The 24316-nt window shown below is 49.4% G+C and overlaps 1 pseudogene; it reads left to right on the plus strand.

Annotated features, from left to right (window-relative positions):
* The first annotated feature begins 201 nt into the window (after window positions 1-201).
* Window positions 202-3369, plus strand: LOC124975353 (peroxynitrite isomerase THAP4-like; annotated as a pseudogene).
* The last annotated feature ends 20947 nt before the right edge of the window (window positions 3370-24316 follow it).

The following is a 24316-nucleotide window of genomic DNA, read 5'->3' on the forward strand; positions in this document are numbered from 1 at the left end:
AGGAGCTGCTGTCCGCCCTGGCCCCCTGGCTCCTCTGGGTTGTGTTTCTGTGGTCACTCGTGAGGTTCTGACCACGTGGTGCTGCTGGTGCCAGTGGTGCCCGTCTGAGGTGTGCTCTGACAGTGTGTGCCTCTCCACAGGAAGACCAGCAAGGTGCACAGGAGGAGGTTGCTGACTGCTGTCCTTCTGTCCTCAGAGCCTCCCAAGATGAACCCAGTGGTGGAGCTGCTGTCCTGGGCACCTGGCTGTCTGACCCTCTGGGAGCTGGGACCTGCCCGACCTTGCAGCCCTTCCAGTACCTGGAGGAGGTGCACATCTCCCACATGGACCAGCCCATGCTCAACTTCCCATAATCCCCCACGGTGGGCTTCCAGTTCTAGGCTGATCCAGAACAGAGAGGGTCCAGCAGGAACCTGCAGGCCATCTGAGGCAGGAGTGGTGGCATGATCTTTCTGAGTCCATTATGTGTGTGAAGGTGTTAGGCAGACCCCAGGGTCGTCGCTGTGAACCAAGCGTGGAGCAAGTACATGCTTGTTTTCATCTGATCTCAAGCTGAATTCCCGTGTGGAAGTTAGTCACCCCAGTGTCACTGAGAACAAGGGGTGTGGCTTTCCTCCTGATTTGCCCTGAGCTGGTTGGGAATCGAAGATTCTGTTAGAGTTGTGGTCTTAGAGTCTTCGCCACAGTGAGGTCCTCAGCTGGGTCCCACAGCACACTCACTAGGAGAGCCCTGCTGTTCTGGAGGAGGCAGAGGCTCCCAGGCCTCTGGAATGAGAGGGCCCTGTGCTCCTCCAGCCTCTGCTGTGTGATGGAGGCAGCGAGTCAGCCTGGGACTCAGGACCAGACCTGTTCCAGGCTGCACAGTGTTGGATTAGGATATGTGCACAGACTGCCGGTTGCACAACTTAATCTGGAATACTCCATAGGCTAAGCATTTCTGAGCCCTGACATGATGCTATTTTGAGTTTCAGATTTTAGAAGATCCACTTGTGTTTATAACACCTCCAGTCTCAGAGTGATTTAGAAGATCTTATTTAAAATCACTGTTTCACAACCAGGCTCAGGGATCCTTCTACCGCAGCCTCCCAGGCTGCTGGACACAGGCACCAGTGCTGTGCCCAAATGTGGCGTTCTTGAATGAGCAGACAAGGGAATGTGACCCTAAGGAGTGTTTGAGTCAACTTTGCTTCACTCTGACTGGAAGACCTGAGGGCAGCTGAGAGGAGGCAAAGTCTGAGGGGTTCAATTCCCTGAGGTCTCAGTCCACAGAGGGTCTTCTCCATTGCTCTGGACCCGAGGTGAGGCAGCGTGTCATGGGGAAGGCTTCCATAGAGGGAGTTCATGGTGGGGTCAGGAAACAGGGAAGGGCAGGGAGCACAGGGAAGATGTATCCCCATGGCAGCCATGCCCATCTTCTCACAGTCCCCATAGCAGTGATGGACTGATGAGGGGCCAGCTGTCAGTCCAACCCATAGCAGTGGGATTCTGGGTGGTAGAGATGATGCAGAATAGTGTTGTCAGCCTCTTTGAACTGTGGCCTGCACCAGAGGATCAGAAAGTGGGGAGTGGGGTCTGGTGCCAGCACAGGTAGGCACATGTGTGCCCTGGACTCCGCAGTGTGAGTCCTGCATGCAGATGCCCCAGGCCAGGCATGGCCAGTGACGCCTGACCTGTCCAAAGTTTGCCGTGAGAGCTGTAGACAGGCCGCAGACAGCATGGCATCCTGAGCCATGCAGGGAAAGGGCTTCGATCTGGGTGCTCACTCAGCGGAGTTGTGTCTCTCTTCCTGCATCTGCCACAGGGTGCATGCCGGCCAGGGACCCGTGCCTGCTCTGCCCTGTCTCCACCACACAAACCAGCTGGACTTGGGCTCAACAGAAGGAGGTCCGTCCAGTGGGTGGAAGGTGGGGAACAACAGGCCTGGGGACAGTGATAGCCAACCAGAACCCCAGGGCCTGGAGGGGCACAGACAGCAGGGCACAAGGCCACTTGTGTGTTGGGCTGCTGCTGGGTGCCTTTGCACCTGGGCATGGGCACTGGTGAGACCAGTGCCTGCCCCAGGTCTTGATTCCTGCAAGTTCAACTCCTTCCACCTGGACACGCGCAGACCCCTGCACAGACAGTGTGGCTTCATCCAACTCAAGCCTGACACCAACAAGGTGACCTTTGTCAGCATCCAGAACACAGGTACTGCCCACACCCAGTGGAGCAGGGGCACGGGCCTCTCAGACAACCTCCCAGATGTGCTTGCTCAGGGACTATGGATGCATGGTGTGTGTGTGGGCTGCAGCTGCCTCCTGAGGAGCAGGGCTCCTGAGGAGGACAGTCTGGCAGCAAAGGCCTTTTCTGGAAGTCTGGCTTGCCCCACTTTGAGGTCCTTCTGAAATCGTTCATCAGCCACCCTTACCACCCTCATTACTTCAGTCACTCAGACTGCCAGGTCATGGTGCACACCTGCAATCCCCAGGACTCTGGAAGCTAAGGCAGAAGGACCCAAAGTCCAAGGCCAGCCTCAGCAACTTAGTGAGGCCCTAAGCCCTGGTGGTGAGTCTCCAGTACTGAAAAAGAAATTACTCTCAAAAAACTTACATGACCTTGACCTTGTCCATTTGCCCAAAAACTGCTCCCTTCCTGGATGTTCAGGAGGCACCCAGCATAGAGTGGAGCTGTTCAGGCCTTGGTGGGCATGGCAGTGGGTGGAAGTCAGTGGGTATGTCCACCCCACAGTGCTCCAGCGGGGGTTTCTGGTAGGAGGGCTGGGTCCAGGGCACCTCTGCAGAGGCCAGCCCCTCAGGGTACCCATCCTGTACTGTAACACACTTGAAACCCAGAAGGCCATGGGCTGGAAAGAAGGGCCTTGTGCTGGAAGTCTCAGAGTCCAGCCTCCTGTTGAGAGAGGAAGACTCAGAGGCCAGCCTCCTGTGGGGAAGAAGCTGCTCTCTGGAGTCAGAATGGGAGGCTACAACTGAGTTCCACCCCTCACAGGTGTTGTGGAGGTGGAGAAGGGTGAGGTGAATGGGCAGGAACTGTGCATCGTGTCCCACTCCATCGCCAGGATGTCCTTCATCAAGGAACCCCATGTGGAGCAGGTGAGCCCAGCCTTCCCCAAGATAGCTGTGGTGTGTGCGCGATGGCCAGCGGAGCCTCTGCAGGTGCCTGTGTCTCCTCCCCTGAGCCCATCTCCCGGGCCTCCTGGCTCCTCCCTGGCTGATGGGCAGGTGGTTGCCAGGCTGCTTCCCTCTCAAGAACACCCTCGTGCTTGTGTCACAGGTTGGCTCACTCCTGTGTGTGCTGCCGCCACCCCAATCCCTGGCCTCGCTCTGGTGCTTTGAGTCTGATGGCAGCAGTTGGTCCCTCATTCACATTTGAATCCAACCTTTGGTGGAGGGCTCACACTTGCTGGGGTAGTGGGTTCTGCTGCTGGTGTGGGTGGACACGTGGCCAACTGTGGCTGTCCACCTGCGGTCTGCTTTCTGGCCTGACTGGTGGTGGGAGCTTCTCTGTAGCCACCTTTCTCACCAGGTTTCCTTTCACTCCATGGTTTGGGTTCTTGTTCCGTGTTTCCTGTGCTCCTGAGGCTTCCTTTACAGTCAGACCCCTGACCTCCCAGATGGGTGCACCTGGTGACTGCTGCAGTCCTGGCTCTCTAGGGGGTGAGCAGGGTCCCTCATGGATGCCGCTGCAGGGCATGCAGCCTGTCCCTGTGACACTCGGTGCGAGTTCTGGGGCTCTTGTGCCCTTGGTATCTGCAGGAAGGTCCCAAGCGCCTCTGTCCACAGGTTCTTTTTATTGAGTATTTTCCTTTCTCGATGGGCTTCTGAATAAGACTCGAGGTTCCAAATGTTTACATGGAGGCAACATCGAACATGTGAATTAGCCTGGAAGCACCGGCTGGCTGGGCTGGCGGGGCTGGCGGCTGTGTGGCCAGTGTTCTTAGAGCTCTCGGTGCCTGGTGCTGGGTGAGCACTCTGCTGCTGGGCACCCTCCTAGCCCGAAGGCCTTGTGAGGGGTTGGCTTCCAGAGGCTTTTTGCAGCCTCTCTTGGAGGACTCTGCTTCTCCACTTGAAGCAGCCCCTGCAGGAACTGGGCATGTCCGACAGGTTGGGCCCAGTGGGCCGGGGAGGTCCTCCAGTGCTGGCTCCATCAGGTGGCATCTTCAGTCCCCATCCGCGTTCCTCCTAGTCCAGGTAGAGCACTCTCAGTGGCTCTGCTTTCCCGGGCAGGTCTCTGTCACTGGTCAGGCCTCATGGTTGTGGAAGCAGGGCCTGCGGCCTGGCTGCTGCTGGTGCCGGGTGGCCTCTATGGGTCCTGTGTGCCTGCCTCGCTCCCTCTGCCCAGATCTCCTCCTCAGCCGCCTGCCCTGCTGCCTGGTTGATCAGCCCCTTTCTCCTCCTCACACTTGCCAGCGGTCATCTGTTCTTCCAGGGTTTCATTTGGATTTTGTTCATTTTATCTGGAGAACTAGCTTTGGGTTTTATCAATTAAACAAAATGTTCCTCTTTTGTTGGGGGAGGAGGCAGTGCACCAGAGTGGGGGCCTGGGGTGTAGCCTAAGAAGCCAGCACCCAGGCCTGGGTCCTCTGCTGCTGCATCTATTTCCTATCCCAGTACTCTGCTGACCTAACTGACCACAGGTGGGAAGCAGGCCTGGGTCTTCCCCTTGAATCACTGTGGAAACATGTCAGGCTGGGGTCTGGGTCCAGGATGTGGGAGGTGAGGGACTGGTGCTTGGTGAGCTGCTGTCTGCCCTGCCAACTGCTGCTGGGCAGAAGGCCATGACCGTGCCATGACCATCTGTTTTGAATTTTTTTTGAGGGGGGGGTACCAGGGATTGATCCCAGGGTCATTTGACCACTGAGCCACATCCCCAGCCCTAATTTGTGTTTTATTCAGAGACAGGGTCTCACTGAGTTGCTTAGCACCTCAATTTTGCTGAGGCTGGCTTTGAACTCATGATCCTCCTGCCTCAGCCTCCCGAACCACTGGGATTACAGGCATGTGCCACTGTGCCCGGCTTGGAATTTCTTCACAGCGAAGGTGTTGTGGGTGCATGACCTTGCTGAGCATGAGCTCTGCTGCATCCTGAAGCCTTTGGCCTGGTCACATTGTCCCCACGCTGTCCTGTTCTACAGCTTGACCTTTGGTGGGAGTCACAGGCTTGGCAGGTGCCGCCATCCCACCACATTCCTGCAGCTCAGGTTGGTTCAGTGGTGGGGACGTCTGTGTTCACAGTATGTCTGTTGCTCCTGGTGAATGTTCCTTTGGTGAGCCTCACATAGTCTCACATTCTTCTTCTTGTGGAGGAGAAGGTTGTGCTCCCTCAACCCCAGACCTGAGCACACCTGCTTTCCTAGGCTGCCTTTTTTGTGGCCAGAGGTGGCTCCTTTCTCACACATCTCCTTGGTGTTCAAAATGGCCCTTTCATCTGCTTTGTTATGTGCCTTTCCCATGTCCAGTCCCACTCTCTTGCCAGTTACCTAAGCCCATTTCCATACCTCAGAAACGAGATGCCTGCGTCTCAGTATGAGAGCCACCTCTCCAGGCTGTTTTCTGTTTTGGTCCTTTTGTCTTGCTCTCCAGAAAACTTCCTCATTGCCATCTCCACGCTGTGGTGGAATTCTGAGCTGTGCTGGAGGGCTCGTTTCCATGGATGGTCTCCTTCTCCCTCTCCCGCCTGCCCTTTTAAACATGCTGCTCTGCTTTCATCCATGGGTATGGCAATTTCTCCTGCCTCTCTGAGAGCATTTGTTTTTGTTTTTGTTTTTGAGATGGAATCTCACCTTGCTGCCCCAGATGATCCTGAACTCTTGCCAGGGCCTCTCCTCCTGCCCCTGCCTGCTGAATAGCTGGAGCTGCAGGTGCTCCCTGCACACAGCTTCTCACTAAGGTACTTGTGATGGTTTTAGATTTCTTCTTTCTCCATTCCTTTTTTCCTTCCAAGTTGCTTTCTAATATTTTTGTTTTGATTTTGCATTTCTTCTATGAGGTTTCTTTAGATGCTTGATGTGCTTGGGGTCCCACCACCGCCCCCAGCCAGGTTCATGAGGAGGACTGAGCACAGAATGGCACTGGCAGCTGAGACTTCCACAGAAGAGACACAGGGAAGGCAGGAAAGGGACAGAGGCAGGTGGGTCTGGAGGAAACAGGCTCCCGCTCCCCAGGCAGAAGGAACCCCAGGGTCCACTAGAGAGGCAGGTGTGCAGTGCTGCAGGCTGCAGGCCCAGGATATGCCCTCCTGGTGTGTGCCATGCAGATCCCAGGGGAGAGAGGTTTCTTCAGGGACCCCAAAGAAGGAGACTGTCCTGCTGCTGGAAACTGGCCCAGCTGCCAGGTTCAGGGCTGGGCATCTCGCCTGGTGGCCCTGTGCTCTAGGCCTAGCTGAGGGCCAGGCTGCTGGTCTGAGGCACCAAAGCTCTGCTCTGTGAAGATGGGGCAGTGTCAGCATTGCCTATTCATTGCCAAGAGGAGTTGGAAGCATCCTAGATGTCTAAAGATAAGGGATTGCTACAATAAATCACAATATAGCCACACAGGGTAACTGCACACCTGTATTAGAATCACATGTAGAAAAATGGTGAATGACATGAGCAGAAGTTCAGGGTAAGTTTTGGGGTTTGGGAAACCTGGGCTTCTGCTCATCTTGGCACCTATGGTACACATGCCTGCCAGTGCGTGGATCCCACTCTCTGCCCTGCTCCTGCCTGGCAGGGGGCATGGGGAGTGCCAGCCATTCATCCTGCTATCTCAGAGAAGAAGTGAAGGACTCAATCAGCCTCTCTGGGCAGGACATGGCCCACAAATGATCCCCAGACCAGAGTCCTCTTCTGCTCCTTCCCCCAATAGCTCTGACTGACCCTGGTGTTGGGTTCAGGCCTGCAGCTTCCTCTACGGCTCCTTCTGCACAGGTCAGGCAGCATCTAAATTTAATTTAAGTTGGAGATAGATTGGAGAATTAAAAGATTTTTTTTCTCTTAGTTGTATGGAATTTGGGTCAGGAGGGAAGGGAATGAATGCATGTCCTCTATCTGGATCCACTCTCTAAATGTTCAGATTGAACTGTAGCATGATAAGAGATCAAAGTCATCTATAAATGACAGTCCGTCTTCTTGCAAGAATTAACTGGTGTGGTGTCAGGAAAAAAAAAAGCATTTTAAACTTTAGGCACAGTGGTGTTATTGTTACCAGGCTCAGATGTGTCTTGCAAAAGAATCCAGGAGAGCCTGGCATGTGCCTCAGGGAAGGGAACCTGGGAGGCTGAGCATCCAGTGGCTTCCTTGCAGGTGTGTGGAAGCTGAGGAGAGCCCTGTCTAGGAAGAGACCTCCACCTCAGCCAGCGGAGAAGGGGAGGACTGGAGCGGTAAGTGGTGATAGGACTCAAGACCTCAGCCCAGTCTCCAGGGAGATGAGACCACCGGGATGGAGCAGCTTCCTGGTTGAGTGACACAGGAAGATCAAGGACTCAGATGAGGCAGGTGCCGTGGTGCATGCCTGTCATCCCAGTGATTCGGGAGGCCGAGGTAGGAGGATCGTTCGTTCAAAGTCAGCCTCAGTAACTCACTGAGGCCCTAAGCAACTTAGAGAAATCCTGTCTCAAAAATAAAAAATAAAAAGGTTGGGGATGTGGCTCAGGGTTTGAGCATGCCTGGGTTTGAGCACCCCATCCAGAAAAGACTGGAAAGAATGAGGAGTCTAAGTGAAGAGGAAGTGGGCAGGGCTGTGGGTAGGCATCATGACCTTAGAGCTTGGGTTCCAAGTCACACAAACCTGTAGGAAGTCAGACTCCAGCCCGGTCAGTGGGCTCTCAGGCAGTGGGCAGACTTCAGTGGAGCTGAGAGCTTTCTGGCTGCAGGTGGTGAAGACCCTACCACCTTAGGTGCTCCAAAGAGCTATTATTTCTTCCATTCCTTCAGTAAAAGTGTTTGTGGACCACCAACTAGATATCAGGCAGTGTTTCAGGCTTTGGGGGAGAGGAAAGAACAAAACAGTGAAGTTCCCTGTGGCTTTTATTCTGCAAGGGAGATAGGCACTGAACCGATAAAACATCCAACACCAAGAAATACTGACCAGGGAGAATTGTTTCAAGAACTAACCCAGGACAGTATGATAAAAGCTGAGGGGGTGGGGGAGTCTGGGAGGGCTACTCTGGGAAGGGGTCCTTGTTTATACCTGTTTGAAAAGAGTCAATGAAGAGAAGGTTCAGGGAGAACATGGCAGATGTGTGAAAGGCTGTGCAAAGACCTGAGGCAGGAACTGTAGAGGGACTGGGGAACTTTTACACATTGTAGCTACAGCAGAGAGGGATTCGGGGTCAGTAGGTGAAGGTGAGGCCCCAGAGGTAGGTGGGGAACAATGTTCTGAGCCAAAGTCAGGAGACTGAATTTTATGCAGTCTTACTTGGGAAGCCTTTGTAAGATTCCAAGCAAGGGACAGCATGACCACCTTTGGGCCTCAACACGTGATGGGTAGGTGAGTTGTGGCCCAACTTGCACTAGCCTCCCTGTGTCCTGCAAACTCCAAGGGCAGAAACCAAACCTGACTCGTCTTTACAACCCGCCTCCCTCCAGGTCCCAAGAAACTGCCCAGGGCTCCTGAAAATATTTATTGAATGAATGAAGAAACAAAGAAAAGACAGATGGACCTGTCTTCCTGGAGTCTGTCTTGAGCCCCTCCTGTCCTGCCGCATCTCTCCAGGGGAAGTAAGTGACAGCCTGGCTCTGCTGCTCTCAGATCTGCCAGAGAGACCTTGAGGTTGGTGTAGGGAGAGTTTCCCTGAGTCGGCAGAGATGGATGGGCTGACTCTGCAGCTCTCCGGGGTGAGATCTTCTGCAGCTGGAGGGCTGAGTGCCAGCAGTGATGGGGAAGCCCGGTGGTGGGTGAGATGGGCACCATTTGTCAGCAGCCCCAGAGGAGCTGGCAGCTGGGCACAAGATGAATGAGGTTCTTGGAATTCTAAATGAACCTACTCCCCAGGGCTCAATGCCAGCGGAGATGGGTAGGATTCCCAGGGGACTCTGGTACCCAGCTCCCGCTAACCCTGGGATCCCAGGGAGCTGGCCCAGGCTCAGTCATGGGGACCCCAGCATGCAAGCAAGAGCCCCCATGGAAAGCTCCCCTCTGATCTCTCCAGCCACCCTTTCCTTTCTGTCATGGTTTAGAATTGCCTCCTGAGAACAGACATGTGCCTTGTCATTGGATGCTAAGATGTCATCTGCTTGCTGGGGTGGAGGGCGGGCTGCCTGTGTTCAGGCGGGCCCTGAGGATTCCTCGGGGCCCAGGTGGAGGGAGGCTCTGATGGATCAGGGATGCATTTCAGGAGGTACCATGGAGGATGAGGGTCTAGATTCACACATATGTCATCATTTTTCTAAGGCCTAGAATCTGTAACACATGTCCCCAAGACAGAAAAAGAGAAAAAAATTCTCCAATGTATGTGATTCTGATGTTAATTTGGACACTATGAGATAATAACAATATTTCCCTTAATTAAGGGCTTAAAATGTATCAGACCCTGCAGTAAGTGCTTTACACATATTATCTTATTAAACTGTCTCAATATATCCTGAATCCACAAAGATGTCATTTTAACTATTTGACACATAAGAAAATTCAGGTTTAATAAGACTAAGGTCCTTAGTCTTAGGCAAGGACTCTGAACCAGTTAGTGGTAGGGCAAAATTTATTCAAACTCGGATCAGTCTGAGTCCACTGGAATGGAGATTCCAGAATTTTCTCTAGGCCCAGTGTCTGTATAGAAGGAAGACCCCTTAGATAGGTTTTTAAGTACAGCTTTCAACTGCCTCCTAAGGAGTCTCTCCATCTAACCTGTATCTCCCTGCTGCTATAAAAACAGTCTTTTGTAAAAACTCCACAATCTAAATTCAAGGTCTGAAGCCCCTCAGCTGCATCCTCCAACAGCACCTGCCAGACATGGCCACTGCGTGTTTGAAATGCATGGGGCCAGAGTGGAGCTGGCCATACAGGTCGAAACTACACCGAATTTTGAAGATTAAGTCAGGAAGGAGGGAAGCCAGGAGCACGTGAACCCTGCTTCATGTTCATTACTGGAATAAGAAAGCTTGTGATGTGTCATGGTTACATGAAAAAATGTGAAGAGTCTCACCTATTTCTTTCCACCTTCTGTTGATGTGGCTACTCAAAGAATTTAAGATGATATTTGTAGTTCCTGTTGGTGACTCATGAACTACTTCTACTGGCACTGCTGTTAAGATCTGCCACTATCCCAACCCCACAGCTTTGAACAGGGCAAGGAAGTCATGTGCCAGCAAGCAGAGGTGGAAATTTTTGACCCCAGGTCAAGGATCACTCCCTACTTTTCTTTCCCTAAATCTTATGCCTTTTCTTCTTGGCTAGAAAAGCAGCTGACTGGAAGTCTGTTTTCTTCCTTTAAAGCATATTTTTCAGTACCAGGGATTGAACCCAGGGATGCTTAACCACTGAGCCACATCCCAGCCCTTTTTTAAAATTTTGAGTCAGAGTCTCACTAAATTGCTTAGAGCCTGACTAAGTTGCTGAGGCTGGCCTCAACTTGTGATCCTCCTGCCTCAGCCTCCCAAATTGCTGGGATTACAAGTGTGTATCACCATGCTTGGCTTTGCCACAATTTTTAATGGACATCAGAGAGAGTATTGCAAAGGAATCTATGCCTTTAGCAACCTGCAATGTGGCAGGGAGGGCTGACTCGGGGTAAGAAAAACTAGCTTCCCTTTCCTAAAGGAGAGAAGAAATGGTTTTATTCCCCATGGATAGTCACCCTCCACCCAAGGATTTGGCAAAAGACTGAATCTGATACCAGAAAGAGTGGCAGGGAACACGCTCAAACCTTAAATTACTGTCTCTGGGCTTCTAGGAGGCTGTGTGCTCCTGGAGATCTGGGGGCTACATTCAGCACCCAATTTACCCAGCACTAAGTTCACACATGGCCTGTGTTCATCAGCATCACCTGGTCATCATGAGACTGGTCTCAGCTTCAAACCAGGATGCAAACTTCTTTCCTGTCCAGCACCCCTTTTAGAAGCCAGTAACCTTCAATAAATGCCCTATGTACTGAATAACCATGTTTAGGTCATGGATGGACTGTGTACAGTCCTGTATGGTGAGAACAGAGTGATTACATTCCTCTACCCTGGTGATGCCGTCACTGTCCCCAAAGTTGCCACACAAACTATTATTCCATGTGCTCCTTATGGTGTGAATGAACTATCACCCTACCCTAAATGCACATGCAATTATGTACAGCATGTGATCCTTGATGACGAATAACTACATTACTGGTATACGTCTGCTATACTGTTCTTTGATCATTTTATAAAATACAAAGACTGCTGTCAAAGGATCCACTGCATTTGGGTGGCTGCTTCCTCCTACGCCTTGTGATCACTGCACCTCTTGACCTTTGAGAGGCTGAGGGGTTGGCCTCTGCCTCTAGGTGTGTGTGGGAAGCTCTTGGAGGCACAAGGCTGACATCACCTAACAACACACCTCTCAGAATTATGTATCCCTGTTGGTACCTGATGCATGGTTATAATAAAGCATCTCTCCCCCTAGAGGAATGGAGGATATTAAATCCAGAAATCTGGCAGGCCCAGAAGGAGAAGCGGGAATTTATCATTAACAATTATGGAGTCCTGAATGCATGGAGCTCTGGCTGGGCTGGAGGCTCCCCATGAATGAACACCTTTACTCCTGACAATATATCTCAGGGTGGTTACTGTTGGCATTCTCACTTCACAGCTAGGGAGAAATGAGAAGCAAACAGGTGAAGTCCCCTAGGCAGGGCCACACAGCCAGCCAACCCCAGGCAGTCTGATTTCACAGCCTGGTCTGTTGGCCTGTATCCTATGCTGGGTCTCCTTCAGGAACATGGAGTGATCTGCTGAGGCAAGCAGCCATTTCTGCCTCTTGGAAAACTGCATTCCACGCTGTGTTTCTTGGCTGAACCTCTAAGAGAATTTCTGCAGGAACTGAAAAGATGACTCTGGTTTCCTTCAGGGGAAGTGGATATTTTTGATACCATCAGAAGAGATACTCAGTGTGGTCTGCTGTTCCATTTTGGCCCTCTTCTATTCTGGTATCCATACTAAAAATGAAGATGCTGCTTCCCCTCCCTGGCCATTTACTCCAGAGGCCACACCTACCATTCTGCCTCATCCATCCATGGTATAAATCCTGACAAAGGACAGCAGTCGCCATTAAGGTCACTTCTTCCTTCCAGAGTGGTCACGGAGAAGGTGGGTGCTGTATCTTCAGTCCCCTGTACAAAGCCATCACTTTTTTTTCTCTTTTTTCTTTTGGATCTGTGCTGAGGGAGGAGAAGCAGGGAGTGTCCTCAGTAGAACCCGGGGCAGGGCACATGATCTAAGCACAACCAATCCGGAGGCTGCTGGCAAACAATGGTGTGTGGTGACTTCGAAAGAATGAGCCAGGCAGGTGCTTCTAGAAAAGCAAGATTCACACCTCCAAGTCCAGGAAGCCACCATGGTTGGCACTCATATTATATATTTTTTTCATAGTTCTGCTTGTATTTTAATGAATATCAGGAAAACGTTGGTTTCCCACTTAGGATATTGATAAAAAGGGTTTGCTTCGTGATATGTAATATTAAAATTTCCAAGGAATTGTCCCTATTTTGAATGGGTGCATTATAGTTGTACATAAAGGTGGAATTGGTTATTATGTATTCGTACATGCACACAATACAACAGTCTGATTTGGTTAATATCACTCCCCGTATGGATATCCTCTCTCCCTCTCCTCCTCCCTCATCTCCTCTACTGATCTCACTTCGATTTTCAGAGATCTCCCAAACACACACCTTTCTTTTCATTTTTCCTCTCTAGTTTAAGGACTTTTTTTTTTAACACAGTAAGTAAACTTTAGCCTTGCTAATAGAAGTCCACGGCAAATAATGCACCAGGAGCAGGCAGATGGTAACAGTCACCAGGGGATGCCCTTCCCTTGAGAACAGGAAGCCAGGAAAAGGAGAGAGTGGAGTAGGAGGGTGCAGGGCTACCCAACCCAAGTCAGGTTGGTTTGCATCTTTGAGGGAAAGGAAGCAGCAAAGAGGGTGGGAAACCTGGTTGTTGGTGAACTAGGAGAACTGGAAAAATTCTGCACAAAGGAGGAAACAGAGCGAATGAGAACACAATGAAGATCAAAGCAGAGATGAGGACACAGAGAAAAATGAAACAAGATGAAGGTAGAGGTGTCCCAGTGCTCTTCCTGAGTGGACTTCCTGGTTCCGCCTGTGCTCCCCACCCATCTTTGTGGTGAATCCTGTTTTTAACTTGTTTCTATTTTTCCCCCTGAGAGGTCAGGAGTGGGTCTCTATGGCTTACTTCAGAAAATCTGACAAAATAGATTGTAGCTATGATGGAGAGATTGTGTTTTCAGATTCTTAGGCACCAGCCCACACATTGAACCTAAACTGGCACAGTGGGGTGGGGGTTGACTAAGGTTCTGGACCCTCTGTAGTACCCAGGGAGAGGCTTAAGGAGACCCTTGCTCACAAACTCTGCCATTGATCCTAGTCAATTACGTGGTTTCTAGACCTTTTCTGGAAACTTTACCACATTAACTGACCAAAAACAACATTGGCAAGCACATAAGTCCCCATACTACCAAACCATGGGTACCCATTCCTAGAACTTTGCTACTTGGGAAGTCGATCAAATGAACCAGTTCTTATATAATTTAAATTCTGCAAATGGGTATTTACTATCCATACAAATTATCACCAATCAATATAACAGTTATTATTTAATGGTTGAAAATTGCAATACTGGTTCCCCAGGTTGGCATGGGGCATTATGGCTAATTGGGATATAACTTAGGCAGAAGCATAATGAAAATGTAAATTCCCACCCATTAATCAAACAATTATTTCTATAACCACAAGACAGTCGATCCTAGACCTAATTAGGAAATAAACAAAGTTAATCAGTGAGCAGACATTTGCTAATCATATATGTGTCACAAGAAAAGAAATATTAGGCAGTGACTCATTAAAACCTCCCAAACCCCAATGATTCTATGGTCTCTAAAAATACAGCTTCCCAGCATTGAGGAAGCAATAAACAAAATTCTATTAAAGCATTTTTTTCTGCATTAAAATCTAGGAGGCACCACAAAACAAAGAAATGTATTACCACATATAATAAATAATTGTGCTGCTTTAAAATGACAAAACCCAGAACTAGAAATGTATTTATGTGACATGGTGATCATGGTCCAGCAGACTTTGAGCTTAATTATCAGAGGTTAGTTCTTCTGAAGTGAGAGAGAGGGTACAAGGAAGTTAATTTCAGTGCAGACATAAAAGTTGGAAGAAGATTTAAGCCAAAGCCAACTGTGTCTCTGTCTCCACCGCACATCCCCAGCTCCTATGGAATCTGCTACCTGGAGCGATTTGAGGCCCAAATACAGGTATCTCTTCCCAGCTTGCCTCAGCCACCTGGTTGGTTCCTGGGGCTTTTACTGTCCTGGATGGCTCAGGCACTGGAGAAGACTCCATACACCCTGGTCAGCTTCCCTGAGACCGGAGGGCCATCTCAGTTGTGAATCCGAGTCTTCAGTTGTCCTTTGCTGTAATAAAAATCCCCTTTATGCAACCTTTTTAGGAGCGTGCTGTCTCAACATACTCATGCAGGTAGTAGAAATGGCAGCCCAAGGTGCACTGAGCTCAGGCAGTACCCAGGGCACAATGAACCTGCCTTGCATCTGGCACTCAAGAAACAATTATTGAAGAAACAAATAAACAAGTCAGAGCAAAGGACATGGCTGTTGCACCAACAGCCACAACTGTTCTTCAAGCCTTCATGGTTATAAAGAGGGGTGTTTATGTGAGAAAGAAGAGGAAGCCCAGAATCAGAAATAGATGCTGGGATCGAAGTCTGTACATGTTGGTGAGTTACTAACATTGAAAGGGATCAGGCGTGTGTAGGTGGACACACACTCCCTTAAAGCTAAGTGGTCAGGACTTGGCATAACTTTGGAATCTTGGCAGCCTGCTGGCCTTGCTGTCTTGGTCCATCCCTCTGGCATCTCTAGGAGATTACAAGAGTGAAGTAGACCTTAAACTTGACTTGACACATGAGGAGGAGGAGAGAGCCAGAGACTGAATCATAGAAAGTTTTGCAACAAGGCAGAGGTAGAGGGAAGGGCTTTTTATAAGAAAAGAGCAAACAAGGACTCAGATGTTTGCATCACAGGAAAAAATAAAGGGTGGGGTTCTGATTGGAGCACAGAAGAGGAAACCCAGGTGGAGCATTGTTATGTGACTTGCCAACTGGAAAGGCCAAGTCAGGACTGGAACTGAGGACAGTCACCTCTGTCATGCCAGAGCAAGTCAGTCCCCAGAGGTTCCACCTCTCCATCTCTTCTTAGTCTTAAGAGCCTCAATACCTATACATCCCTTTGAGAGCACAGCCTCTCTGACATGTATTATTTCCAAAAATGAACTACTTATATTATTAGTCATAGTCACCATATAAGCCCTTGCCCTGACCCACATCTAGGGCCCAGCACAGATGATCTTGTTTCCTTCTGTGCCATAAAAGTTCATCATGATCCCATCATGGTGGGGGAAACTGAGGCACGGAAGTTAAGTACTTCACTCAAGTACATATATAACTGGTGCTAGAGGCAGGATTCGAACTCAATTCTCTGAACCAGAAGTCAGAACTTGTAGCTAGTCTGGCCACTTAATTATTAGCACTGAAGGCATTTTCTTTCTAAAGTAAGGGATGGAGTCCAATTGCCAATTCTGCATCCCTCCTACACACAAACCCTGGATCCTCCTCTATCTGAATAATTAAGTGTTCTGTTCAATTCTAATATCCAGGCCATAATTTAGGAAAACAGGCTCCACTGGCACTGGGAATGTGCCTGCCTGAAGCAGAAGACAGCCTGGAGGGATGGCCAAGACTCTCAGCTCCTGTTTTGGAGCCCTAAAAACAGCCCAGTGGAGACTTGGGAGGGACACACAGTGGGACTTCCTGACCCTCAGGGGCAGGGAGACTGGAATCAAAGCTGGGGACACACAGTCTCCAGGTCTCTGCTGGGACCTTGCTCTACTGAGCACCCAGCTGCACTCTCGGGAGGGGCAGAGAAGCCTGTGCCACTCCTGGCCGGAAGCAGGGTGCTCACAGCAGCTCCATCTGCATGGTCAGGAGCCCATACTGTCCCTGACACTTCCCCAGCTGGCCATCACCAGCTTCGTCTGCTGCTCATTCATGAAAAAAGAACCACAGTTTACAGCAGCACAGTGTCAGTGGTGAGGTATGTTGATTTGGTTTCAATTTTAGAGTCAAATTGTCTGAAGATTCTTCTGTCCACACCGACACTTAATGGGAAAATGTCCATCACGCCTATTGAAGAACAGTTTTATAACTTGTGGTTCATTTTCGGGAGATTACTGTTGGGGGCCTATCAAACTCACATCATCCCCAGCCTGTGTCAGCAAACCCTGGACCCAAACTGCCTCTCCACTCCAATCCCTCATTCCTCGAAGCTCCAAGGAGGCTGGCAGCTGAAGGATCCCATGGAGAACCTGGCTCCCAGCCCCTCTGGCTCCAGAACAGATCTCCCTAAGCTGTGATTTCTGTTTCTTTCCTGGCATTTTGGCCAGACAGGCAGACCCTGGAGGGAGGCCCATGGGACCAGCAGGAGGAGGGTCAGGTCCCACACTCAGAGGGGCAAAGCTGCTTGGTCATCCAGAGCTCTCGAAATAGCATTGTCTTTTCTGGTTTCAATCTCTCCTTTCCACTCAGGATGGCAACTCCAGAGAATACCCTTCTACCCCCAGAGAAAGGGAAGCCTTTCAGGCCCCCAGGCAGAAATAACAGCCCTGAAGATTTTAGCCAAATAACCTGATCTCTTTATTAAACTTTCCATCTGTGTGGTCAGTTTTCATCACAAAAATAGCATTGGATGGCGCAAACTTTTGCAACACCGTTTTTTTCTGCCGGATGTATTATAAGCATCCTCTTTTGCCTGGCATGTAGATTTCCGTTATTTTAGATGATTGCCTGATAATTTTTTGGATGGCTCTAATGTATTTGATTTAACCTTCTCTTCTTGTTGCCTACTGACCTTATTATAAATCGTACAACTTGGAAAAAAAAATCAGTCTTTTCCAGAATTTTCTCTTCCCCCAAATATTTCTGAGATTCCTCACAGGAACTGTGCCCTATTTGATGTCTGCCATTAAGTGGCATCTTGCATTGAGGCTGACATCTCTCTGCTGCTAGACATGGGTCTCCCAGGTTCTTCGATAGTGGGGGTGTGCATCCTGAGGTCTCTGAGCAGTTTGCCCTTCTGCCTTCCCACCCTAACCTCCTCTTCTTTGTACTGGGCATTGAACTCAGGGACCCTCAACCACTGAGCCATCTCCCCAGCCCTTTTTTATGTTTTATTTAGAGACAGGGTCTCACTTAGTTGCTTAGGACCTCACTGTTGTTGAGGCTGACTTTGAACTTGTGATCCTTTTGCCGCAACCTCCTAGGATTCCAGGCAAGCCACTGACCAAGGTCCACCTCTTGACATTTGGCTAAGAGTATAGGAATGGCATGGATCACCTTCACGAGGGGTGGTGTGGTGCCCATAGAGTGGGGGCAGAAAATTGGGCCCCCCTGTTTGTGACTGAATCTCCTGACCCTTTAATCGGTATATTACCCTCTGAAGAGCTAACTTTGTGAGGGTGTTGATGTTTTAGTTTCCAGGATGATTAGGTGTTGGGACCTAGTTTGGGTGATAACGGAGGGTCCAGGCCACCTCATAGGGTGTGACATGATTTTGAAACAATAGTTTTTCTAAAGGGAATGTAATTATGGCTGGGGGAGGTTTTAACATGCCAGGGCGCCATCTTCCAGGTGATGATCTGTCGAATGAGGCACCTGGGGGTCTTCCCAAGCCTTCCCCAGGTCTGGTTGCTGTCCTGCCTGAGAACCAGGAGCAACTGACCCACCCCACTCAGGGTGCCCTGGAGCACACCAGCACTCCTGGGGTCCAGTGTCCTTGTCCAAAATGCCACCTCTGCTGTCCTTCCAATCCATGATGTCATGGTGAGAAGTTTGGAAATAAACAAAGACCTCATGAAGGGGAGTAAGGAAGGCTGCTTACTCAAAGCTTGCCATCCACCATCACTTGGCAGGAAGGTATCTAGTGGACCAAAGGGCAGCCTCAGCACCCCAATGGAATGGTGGGCACAGGGAAGCTGTCATCAGGCTGCCTGCAGTGTGCTTCTGATAGGGAGCCTGCTTTTCTTTCCTGGTTGGTCCTACCTTTGAAGTGAGAGCAAACAGCAGGGAAGGGAGCAGTGATGACTTGAGTCCTGGTTGTTTTGGGCTGATGTCCTCAGAGGTCTTGCTTTGTCTTCCTGGACAGGTTGCTGGATTCTGCATTCCATTTTTATATATGGTCTCTTTCCCATTTGTATATTCAGTCTTGGAATTGTAGGCTCCCCAATCCCAAAGCAACCAATGGTCAAATGACCTCTCTGATACACAGGTGCAGACACACAGTGTGCAGTGTGGAGGGAGGCATGGAGGTTCATGGGGTTGGGGAGAAGGGGCATGAAAATGGGAAAGACAGCAGGATGAATCAGACATTTCTGATGTTCCAAATAAATACACGACCAATGAAACTGCACGTCAGTGGGAAGTTATACTCCATGTCTGTATGATATGGCAAAATACATTCTACTGTCATGTATATCTAAAAAGAAGAAGTAAAAAAAAAGAAGAATTGTAGGCTTCCTTCATGAGATGCCCCAACAATACCCATGGGGTGCAGGGGGCTGGTCACTTGGTCCTTGTGTAAAGCAATGTCATAAGAATGAAGTCACCAAGGATCAGTGCCTTTCCTGAAGTCCTCACTAGCTCTGTAGGAAGGAGCGTTTCAGCCATCAGTGCCTGCCTGCAGATATCCAAACCAACTATTGTGTATCATCACCAATGTTTGTAACCACTGGAGTTGATCAGCGGCAAACTCTTATTGAGCCTGCATGCCAGGCCCCGAAACCCCAACTCCTTTTCTACCCAATGGATCTGCATAGAGACCCATGGACCTTTCCTCCTGCCACAGGACTAGCTGTCAATCCTTCATTAGCACAGTACCATGGAAATCCCTTTCTAACCCTTAAAATGTCCCAACTTTATCCCTTCTGTGTGTGATCTGCTCAGCAAAATTCCCCACTGGTATTCTTTCTTTGGCTTGACACATCAGTAGACTTGGTTCTATGCATTTTCTTACTTCTTTATTTTTAGCTCTGGTCTCTGTGCATGCTTTTTTCTTTTCTTTTCTTTTCTTTTCCTTTTTCTTCTCTCTCTCTCTCTTTTTTTGGTACCAGGGATTGAACTCAGGGGCCCTCAACCACTGAGCCACCTCCCCAACCCCATTTTGTATTTTATTTAGACACAGGGTCTCACTGAGTTGCTTAGCTCCTCACTGTGTTTGAGGCTGCCTTGGAACTCGAGATCCTCCTGCCTCAGCCTCCTGAATGACTGAGACTGCAGGAGTGTGTGGCATGCCTGGCTCTGTGTGTACTTCTGACTATGTCATCTACATGACCTCAACTGCAGAGTTCATGCTGGATTCCCCCAAAATGGACCAGCTTCTTTGTAAATTGGATTTTCTCATTCTTCTTGAATGACCAGCTCTCCATTGGCAATACTCAGGCTCCAGGACACAGGATCCCTGGAGATAAACTCTGGGAAGCTGGACCTGAGGCACTGAGGTATCTAAATCCATAACCAAAAAGAAATGAAGACATAAACCCATCCACCCCAAACAAAGCAGTCTCCAGGGAATAAGCAGGAGCTTGGCCTCACCATCTGTGCCCACGATAGCAGAAAATCCACAGCTCTCCTGAGCCATTGGCACCCTCTTGCTTTGCTCTTGAGGAGATAATGGACTCATTCAGGTGTTTTTTTCAGAACAAAAGAACAGCTTGCCCCAAAGGATGCTTTAATCCCCACCACTTGCCTGGCAGAAATCTGCTTCTGGTTGTGAAAGGAGATGACTTTCCAGCCTTTGCAGTCCCAGTGAGGTCTTTATTCTTTGGGTGGAATGGTGAGATCCATCTTTTTTTTCCCCTCATAGGGTTTTCTGAATGTATGTAAAATGGGGTTTTCATTGGCCTATGGAAAGCAGAAGTTTTACATAATAGGGAATTCTAACCTGAGTCAGTCCCCTGTAGCCCCAGGGATTATTCTAGGACACCCTGAGGATAATAAAACCTGTGGCTGTTAAAGTCCCTTGTATAAATGACCAGGTATTTGCAGAGAACCTGTGAACATCTTCCCATGTACTTTAAATCATCTCCTGATGACATTTAACATGGAATACAATGTAAATGCTCTAAATAGTTGTTCTGTATCATTTTGGGAACCGTGATAAGGAAAGAAGACTGTAGGCATTCACAGAATGCATTTTTTTCCTGAATATATTTGACGGGTGAACAGGAAGGACCAATTTTCTTCTTCGTTTATCTCCCATTTACACAGCATAATTTTCCCTGAGCTCTGATAATAGTGGCTCACCAATAAATGTGTTTTGATTGAGAAAATGAAGTTGATCTCTCAGGTACATTAGAGGTTAAGAGGAACTTTGGGGATTGGGGGCTCAATAATTCTTTAGCCACCTGTGTGATTTTTGGAGGAGAAAGTAAGGGAAGAAGAGGAAAGCAAAGGAGCTGGCGTAGAGAGATGTGGAAAGAGATGATAGATGCTAAATAAGTGGTCGATAGCTGATAGATGATCAATAGGTTACAGATAGATGGATGATTGATAGGTAGGTAGATCCATCAACCTTCAGGGGAAGCCCTGATCTAGCTCATTAAGAAACTGAACTTGGAGAGAGTAGTGGAAATAGTTGGGGCAGGAGGCCCAGGAGAAGGACAGGGTCTTATTGTGAAGGACCAGGAACCACACCCACCAGTAAAATGCAGCCCAGTCTGTATCCCAAGTGTTGTCTGATCAGATCAGCGACTCCATTCCCCTTGGGTTGAAAGAGGCTGCTGGGGAGGAAGAGTGGGAAACAGCCACGCTCACACTTCCTTCCTCCAGAGCACCAAAAGGCAAGTGTCTGAGCGGTTGTCAGTCCTGCCCCATCTCTGAGTGGGTGTGCTGGGGATGTGCTAGGGCTGTGACATCAGCGCCAGGGGTTTTGTTTAAGCAGTAGGAGGGATCCCTTACAGGAGGTAGCTTTGGATATGCTGTGGGTTTCTCTCTGTCGCCCATTCATGAACTATGTGACATTGACATGTTACTTTGCTTCTCTGAATCTTTTCCTTCATCTATCAAATATGGTATTAACAAGACCCAAATGGAGTCCAGGGAGCCACAGAGAGACAGTCAGATCCCTGCCTTCTTTCTGGATTTATAGGGATCTGAGAGACACTGCCAGACACAAGGGACAGGAGCCTGAAATTGTCAAGAGTGTTGATTGATGTTGAAGTGAATCTCTGGGTAGGAGAAGATTCTGTGAAAGAAGGGCTTTGGAAAGACCTTCCTGCACCCTGCCTGCATTAACACATTTGGTGACTCTACCCACAAACATTTATTGAGCACCTACTTTGTGTGGAGAATGGAACTGAGCACCTAGGGTATGGCTGTGTGGCTTTGGTGCTCTCTCAATTTCCTGTCTGTCTCTTCCCACAATGAACATGCTTGATTTTTCTAATCAGAAAAGCAAAATGTAACAGAGTGCTTTAGATGCTGTAGAAAGAAGTAACTTCTGGTCAGACCCCACCACCTCCAGGCCAAGGTCAGTTCCCCTGCTGCAGAGGCATCTTGGCTGTGCCTCAGTTTCCAGAGCAGAAGTCTCCCTCCCAGCACCCAGGGATGCACGGTCCTCAGATCTCCCCAGCCACCTCCTGGGAACTAGTTTGTCCCTAACCTCGTTACTAAAAGGTGCCCCTTGTTCATCAGCCAGGGTGCTGTGCTTCCTGTCCTTGGCCTCTAAGTGTCTCCTCTTAGGGGCAACTCTGGGTCTCATTCAAGCTCTCCACCACGCTGACCATGGGTGTGTCATCAGAATTGAAGCAGATCCTCCAGCGTGCACAGGGATGACTGTCACAGGACCGACCTACCTTCAAGATCACAGTGGAGCCAGGCGCAGTGGTGCACGCCTGTAATCCCAGCGGAGGCTGAGGCAGGAGGATCACAGGTTCGAGGCCAGCCTCAGCAATGTAGTAAAGCCCTAAGCAACTCAGTGAGACTCGCCTCTAAATAAAATACAAAAAGTGCTGGGGATGTGACTCAGTGGTTAAGAGCTCCTGGGTTCAATCCCCAGCACTAAAAAAAAAAAAAAAAAAAAAAAGAAAGAAAGAAAGAAAGAAAGAAAAAGAAAAGAAGAAAAAATATCACAGGGGATGGGTACAGAGAAGTCACAGCAGGGAGTGACCTGTGTTACATTAAGGAAGCTATAGAGGAACACAGGGGCCCATACCTGGCAGAGGGTGGGGAATATTTTCTGTGAATCAGAGGGGCCCTGACACTGTGTTAGCACTTTCTATATTTTCAGAAATAGACCCTGAATCACTTGGACCCTGCTCCTGTTCCCATTTCTTGATTCTCTGGCCTCTGGTTGCCCCCATCCCTCAACCTTCTCCTCTCCAGATGGAGGCCTCTTAACCAGTTCTGCGGAGAATGGAGGGACTTCATTTGCCCCTTGCAGACCTGTCTGATTCAATTCCAGGTGATGAACTTTCTTTTCCCACGTGGGAGTTGAGGTCAGCTCAAACCTACTGTGTTGCAAGGGTCTGGAGCTGCCAGCGGGGTTTTACATCCCGTTTGGCAGATCCACTACACTCTAGCCATAAAGCACGCCTGGAAGCACATCTGAGTGGCATTGGTGTCTACTCATGGCAGGAGGACTCCTGAGCCCGTGTTTAGGAAGCTACCTTTCAGTCACTGGCTGGCCTCACCACACTGAGTTAAGAACACTCCCAGGGAGGGCATCTGTCAACTGCCTGGCTTGGATCCCAAACAAGCCACTCCATTCCTGCGTGACCCAAGGCAAACACCTCATCTTCCCTGGGTTTCTGAAAAATGAGGTCCATGCTAGTGTCTGCTTCTCTGTCAGAGGAGATATCCATGTCAAGCACCTGTCACTGGGTTTAGTGTAGAGGGAATCTATATAAATAGGAGCCATTTAAAAAGAAAAAAAACCTATTTCTCCAAACTAGGCAGCCATTGGTTATGAGACGCACTCTTACGGCTTGAACCACTGAAGAGGTCATCATTGGTGCCCATGACGTGACAGGATTCTACCCTGTTGGCTGCTGGAAAGAAACATCCTGATTTCAGAGAGGTTAAAATATGGTGGGAATTGGGCCTCTGAGCACAGGTAATACAATATAAAGATGACGTTTGTCTCTTTCTCGATGACACTGTCACTCCAAAACCCTTGTGCTTCTGACCACAGTCCCTGCAAGCACTCCTCCATCTGCAGAGCACCAACCCCCGACATGCACACAGAGCTTCTACAAGCTTCTCGCTGCAGAACCAAGGGCACCTGTGCCAGGTGACAGGCAGCCCTTCCCTCCCTGAGTCCAACCGAGGCAGAGTGGAGCAGGGGAGCTTCTCCTCTGGCCCTGGCTCTGGGACCCTCCAGCCATAGGTGTGTACAGACCCACGGGCTGCTCAGACTCATGGCAGAAGGAAGAGAATCTGGCTTTCTAGGACCCTTGGAACCTGACATCAGTCTCTGTCATCTTTGGCAAGTACGTCAGGTCTGGATGTCAACCTTACTGGAAGGTCAAGATTCAAGCCATCCTCAATGTGCCACACCAACCTCCCCAAAATGGGTAAGGTCTCTCCACTGGGGACTCAGCATGTGGGCACCTCAGAACTGTGACCCACTGCTGTCCAGAAAGAGGGATGGAGGACTTAGGACCTCTCACCCACCAGCTGGGAGACAGGAAGAGAGACACCCAGGCCCCTGAGTCTGAGGGAACCATGAGTAAAATTCCCAAATTACTTAATGAATATCATCAAGTAATGCATTCCAACCACCTAAAAATGAGAGAGAGAGAGAGGGAGAGAGAGAGAGAGAGAGAGAGAGAGAGATGAAACCAGCTGCTGTTTGTCAGGAATGTATTTCTTATGTGCTAGGTCTTGTTCGACATGCTAATGAGTTTTACCTCATTTAAATCCACAGCCCTTTGAAGTAGGTCCTCATAAATTCTGCCTTATGGAAGGAGATGCTCAGGTTCCAAGTCCCAAAGGTAGAAAGAGTTGGAATGAGGATATGAATGAAGACAGGCAGCACTGCCTCTTAACCCTAAACCCTGAGGA

This window comes from Sciurus carolinensis, unplaced genomic scaffold, assembly GCF_902686445.1.
Source record: "Sciurus carolinensis unplaced genomic scaffold, mSciCar1.2, whole genome shotgun sequence".
NCBI classification, from domain to species: Eukaryota; Metazoa; Chordata; class Mammalia; order Rodentia; family Sciuridae; genus Sciurus; species Sciurus carolinensis.